We start from the raw sequence: 6,000 nt of genomic DNA, 5'->3' as shown, positions 1-6,000 counted from the left end.
CTACATTTTAAAATTTGGACTATTCCATGTATTGTATACTGAATTTTGATGAGTTACAGAACAACTTTTATGTAAGAATCAAAGGAAGCATTACTTGTGCACCATGAAGACATTAATCCATGGAATTTTGGATCCATGGCAGTCATTCGAAGGAAACCCACGCCACGTGGGACTCCAGTGGCTAAATGACAACGACAAGCTCTTGGAGACATTCCCACTTGGCACTGCCCAGGATGCAGAGCTTTAGCCTTAGGATCAAAATATTTTCCAGAAAAAAAAAAAAAAGACGACAGCCTCACAGCTTTCATATCAGAAAAAGGATCCCAGAAAGTCCCGCCAAACCAATTAAGTAACCTGGTGCTGTCTGAGATGATAAATGAGGAGGAAGTTAAAAGAAAAGAAAAAAAAAGGTAAATCAGACTGAACTGGCAAACTGGAATAAAAAATTTCAGAACTGTTGCCCACTGGAAGACGTAGGTACTGCTCCGAGTCTGATGCAATAAATCCGAAGGTAGGCTGCAATGGATACCCTAGCTAAGCAGACCTAGGAATGACACGGAAAGCACAACGTGTTAATAATGCTACTTCCCGCCTATCTGGCCAGCGCTGATTTAGCTTCTGCAGCTCAAGTCTGAAGCTACGTACTTATACGTGTACACAGCAGGTTGCTTGAACAATCTGGAACTCCGACCTGATTTGGTCTGGGACACGACAGTGACTGCAAACGACGAGAGACCTGTGTCGCTGATGAAAAATACACTGAAAGCGAAAACCCACCAGTGAGGTACTTCTCCTTCAGAGACCATTCTGGGGATGAACTGATTACATTCTCATAGAACTTAAAAAAGGGGTTTAAAAAATTCTTTCATCCAATTTCCTGTCCTTTTAGGCCGTGTACGAACACGGGTCATTTCAGCTCTTAAAGCACTGACATTCTTGAATGCTTACAGCATCTTAACAGCATTTTTCTCCGTGATTCTTTCCTAGGGGATAAAGCAATGGCAAGAGTAACAAAAGGAACGATTTTTTCAAAGATCAAAGTTGCACCTTATTTGGACCTTACAGTTCATGGTTAGGATCACAGAAAAACTAGGTGGTTTTCATAAAAAAGAAAATGGAAACAATATGTTTTAATAAAGGAAAATAAGCGTACCTAAATGTAACTGTGCAGAAGACTGCACAGAAAGGAGAAAGCCTTGGCATTGCCTTGGCATGGGTGCATCTGGGAGATCTTCGGAGTCCTCCATTCAATGCTATTTACAATTTAGCCAATAATGACCATTTCGCTCTCCTTCATTTGTTTTTAGACTCTAGAATCTGGTAATATGTTAGCTCCCTAGTAAATCAAACCTGATTTAAAGGCACCATCTGCCATATGAAGTGCACCATGGGGATGTCAAAAAATGTCCTTTTGCCACAGCTATCCTATTACATTTACGCCCCATCCAAACTGTACAACAAGCAGCAGATCAGGACAGACCAGAAGAGAGAAGTTTAGCAGGAATTGGATCAGTGTTTTGAAATGCAATTCCTGATGGGATCCAACATATGCAGAGCTAAATGCGCACACTCACACACATATACAGAGTATCTAATCCTATCTTGAGATAGTTGGGAAGGGATAAAAGGAAAGTTTAATTATACTCGTGTTTGACATTCTCAGAAAATGCGACACTGCGGTGGTGAAGGTAGGAAGTGACAGACGAGTGAGGACGTGAGAAGGAACCATAAGCTCCAACCGTGAACGATGCTGATTTCACTGTAGCTCAAGTACTAGCAGCCTGTTTCATTTTGTGTCTAAGTTCATTATTATTTCTCCCTTCAGTGCCACTTCCGAGCTATTCGGCAACAGATATCGGTGCGTTTTCAGCCACGGATTGTTATTACAGGAAGAATTACCCGTGTAGACAGACAGAGTGACTTCCCCATGCTCCCTCTGCCACATTCCCGGGAAGCATACCAAGGTCCTTAAGTCTCAATCTTGTGCTTGAATCACAAGATACATCCCCTTCTTCCACAATACTCAAAAGCACGCTACAGTTTGCAAATCCCTAATTGCTAGAAATAACATCGTTACTTAAAATCCATGTGGAACAAAATATTTTCCATTATTCCTTTGATGAATCCAGGCATGTGTTTCAAGGCTCCTGCTCTGAAGTCTAATAGCTTCTCCATGCCCTAGTTAGGTCAGACAGGGCCCTATTCATAGCTCATAAACGAGGGGAGGATTTACGATCACCCTGAGTGCAAGGGACGAGCTGGAGGGAAGGCTCTTTTTGCGGGCAGGCGCAGATCCTTCAGTCCAGAAGGCGAGAGGATGTGGACTGGCCGCAGTCTGTTGCTAGCTTTTCTGTTGGCTGCTGTTTTGGAGGTAGTAGTTACTTCGATGGCTCCTGCTTCCCTAGAAGCAACACTAGCTGAATAGGGGCATGGGGGTGCAAAGTGTCCTTCCTCTGAAGCAGCCATCCTGAGCGAGATCAGATGGAAAACACACTTCCACTGGGAAAGGGAGCAATGTTCAACCTGCTTTGGGATGGGGTTGAGGGCTCAGGGATGGCCAAGCAAGAGGTTCAGGGGCTGGAAAGTGCCTGTGACCAATGGAGAACATCACTGGGGCAATGAGGCACAGAGACTCAGCGGGGACTTGCATAAGCAACCTTAATTCTGACACATCGTTTTATCTAGCGTTTGATTTTTGTGCTCATATTCTTTGAGCTCTTGAAACCATATGGCTTGAAAATTGAAAAACGGAGCCAAAGGGATTGCTCCACGGATCTTGGTGACTCTCTCATGTCGTGTGTCATGGCCACAGGATCCAGTCCCTCATACCTGCCCAGGGGTGGAGATGGGAACAGATGTTCCCACCAGAGCAGTTTTGGTGTCTTTGCAGTCATCTTCTCAGCATCTGCAGCAGGCTTCTGGCATTTCTGTCCCAGTTTTACATCCCTGCTTTCTTAGCTCCCTCCTGAGTTTTCCACAGCACCTCTCTCTTCTCCAGCTCCTGCTCACTATTTCCTCGGACTGCAGGCTCTATCCCGTTATTGCTCAGTGCTCCAGTGACTGCCCCTGCACTTGCTTCCACTGGAGATTTAAAATCTGTGACTGAAAATTGGAAGGCAAAACCCAAACAGCTGGGATTCATAATAACTCGCATTTCTAAATGGAAAGTGAACTTGAAACCACATTTTTTGTATTTAAGCACAGGGCAAACAGAGCCCTTTTGACTGTTTAAAAACACGTTTTGAGTTAATGAGTTTGTTGATATCAACAAACTGGCATTTCTGATGGAAAAAGCCTTGAACAGCTTTAAGACACACATACCCAGATGGTTTATATACCATGTAAGAGACTTAACTGAACGAAATCTCCCTAAGAGCGAGACAGGGTTTTTACAAATGGCATTAACTGGATGCTTGCTCATCCTTTTACCCCAGATAAGTGTAATTTCTAGTGAAGCATTGAGCTGAAAAGTCCACCCTAGGAGATGGTGCCTCTCACCCCTGTCCCCGCTGCCCAGGTAGCACAAGCAGAAACAACCTGGAGTGGCAGCGTGGCTATTTTCCTCCAGAGGATGTATTTCTGTGTGACTTCAATGCAAAGAAATAACATCACACAGTTTAGAGAGAAAATAACGTTCAGGTTATTTTCTCCTTGACCAGAATTAGCCACATTCTCCTCCAGTTAATATAAATCTGGTCCACATTAAAATGTTAAAAGCCCTCCCCTGGAAAAAAAAATAATCAAAAAATTATGAATGTGAGTAGATGAAGCAGGAAAGGGCGTCCAGAAGCTAAAGTCTTCATTAGAACAGCACATAAAACTCAGAGGAGACAAGAGGGAAGCACCAGGAGTTGGCACCCCAGGAACACGCTGTTGAGAAGGGGACATGGGCAAGAGGTCCCCGCTGAACTGCTTGTGCGGGAGGCATGGGCTGTGGGGAAAGACACACATGCTGGCAGCAGATTCCCTGCTGGCCGATCTGCCTTTCAGCACAGGAAATGTATCCTCTAACGCTTCATTTTAATGGCTGGCTTTCAACAGCTCCGCAGTTGTATGATGTCGCTGAAATATTTGTAAGCACAGCAAAGCGTGCTTTAGGGCTGTGTGTGAATTCTTTCTGAAGGGCTTAGAGGGGAGCTGAGCTAATCATAAACCATCTCCATTTAATGATAATAGTTTATGTTCACGTAACTTCTTCATCTGAATGGGTACACAAGGGTTCGGTGGACTATCACGGGAGATCGTGGCATTTACATGCACCCAGGGAAGCACACAACGTCTTCAGAGGCACAAGTTGCTGCCATCGGTACTTACTAGGTATTTTATCTAGTCAAGTCAGAAGCTCTGTCACAAAATCGTTTGCACAATATCCGTAATAAGAGATGGCTCGCTGTCCTTACAGCCTCACTGTACTGGCTAGGAGAAGGGGTTGCTGTTGCCCCATTTCCCAGGCCACACTGATGGCCACTTACTGGTCTCACAGCAGCGGTGGGAACCAAACACCCACAGCTCCACCAGCACTTTATCTCTGTTTTTATCACTTTTAGCATTGAATGCTGGGGCCTGCTGCTTACAAACCACATACCTATGTAGCCCATTTTACGGTTGATAGATTGTGGCTAATTAGCCAAATACTGTTCTCAGAAAACATATAGAAACTTTATGCCTCTGAGCACTTTAATCAAAATTATTAATTGAAATTGGCCAAGGTATTCACAGGTTTCAGAGGGAACTGGCAGATAGACACCTACATGCCTGCAGAATTTAATGACATAAATCCTTTTTTCTCAGGAAAGCAGCCTAACAACTGTTTAACCGCACAGACAAAAAATCCCCAGATGCTGCTATAATTAGATTTGCAGGAGACTACATCAGACCAGGTTAGTTACTGCACCCAACAGCTCAAATAAATGTCCAGCAAAGAAGGTGGGATTTTTTTCTCTGTGTGCATTCTGCTCTGCAAGGCCTGGTTGATCTTACCAGTCTTTGGAAGCAAAGGTGTGAGAGGGAGCTTGCAAAACTTAGTCTCACATAACGATGAGAATGGAGGTTGCTGGTAGGTTGTTGAGTGCCTGACTCAGCTTCTGGTTTCCTCCCAAATTTTACATCTCACGTTAGAAAAATAACTAATTCAAAAGAAAATGGAGGCTCTTGGCTTTTTCTGCTTGGGGCTCATTGCAGCAGGTGGTCTCCAAGAAGTTTCACATTCCTGGTGGTCTCAGAATAGGGCTGTAAAGTCAAACTTCTGGTCTCATTATAGGACTTCTTTGCCTAACATAGGACTTGGCCTGAATCCCACTGCTCACTCAACGCAGCGTGACCCCGCTGGGCGAATTTCAGTAGCAATCATCCAATTTAATGGCTATGGGCTGTGCCGCTCGACCTTCATATTGCCTAATACAGGGATTTTCATGGACCGGGAGCAAGCTTGTAGAAAATTTGAAATCAATAAACAAAGGAGACTGTTGTTAATTAGTGTTGGAAAGAGTAAATATTCAGACCTCCACACAGCTAGGCATTTTGTCCATGAAATCCTCGCACTGCCAGTCTGATCCTAACTGGGAACAGATTGCTGGCCCAGTAAAGCTGCACAGGGCAGCTCCAGTCTGCAAAAGCAACCCAAGGGCAGATGTGAAGCACACCCTCACAAAGGATTTGGGATATCAGTCCGGGATTGTTTGGAGAGGGGCCTTTCAAACAAAGCCAGTCCCACCACAAGGTTTCACAGGACCAGAGCTGCCTGTGCTGCACAGATGCTGGGGGAACATGGAGTTTTGGTGCTTGGCACCGCTCGCCGGGGCTTTGGGAGAATGAAATGACACAGCGCCCTCAATTCTCACAGCTGGAGGTGGGCTGGGCAGTCTGGCAGTGCTGGGAGAGACTCCAGCAGCAATGCAGCAGAGGTTATCACACTGTGCTCTGCAGCTGGTGGCACTGGGGGGACACAGTAATGGCTCCTTTGGCCCAGATGTTTCTACCACTGCCGGCTCAAGCAGCATT

The 6,000-nt window shown here is 45.0% G+C and overlaps 1 protein-coding gene across 1 annotated transcript in view; it reads right to left on the bottom strand.

The window, feature by feature from the left end:
* GRK5 (G protein-coupled receptor kinase 5) overlaps positions 1 to 6,000 on the bottom strand; it is a gene marked incomplete at both ends in the record, with an annotated part of 77,449 nt that overhangs the window by 33,979 nt on the left and 37,470 nt on the right. The window lies entirely within an intron of this gene.

Source organism: Eurypyga helias, unplaced genomic scaffold, assembly GCF_000690775.1.
Source record: "Eurypyga helias isolate BGI_N326 unplaced genomic scaffold, ASM69077v1 scaffold15474, whole genome shotgun sequence".
NCBI lineage: Eukaryota > Metazoa > Chordata > Aves > Eurypygiformes > Eurypygidae > Eurypyga > Eurypyga helias.
This window is presented reverse-complemented; position numbering and strand designations above follow the sequence as displayed.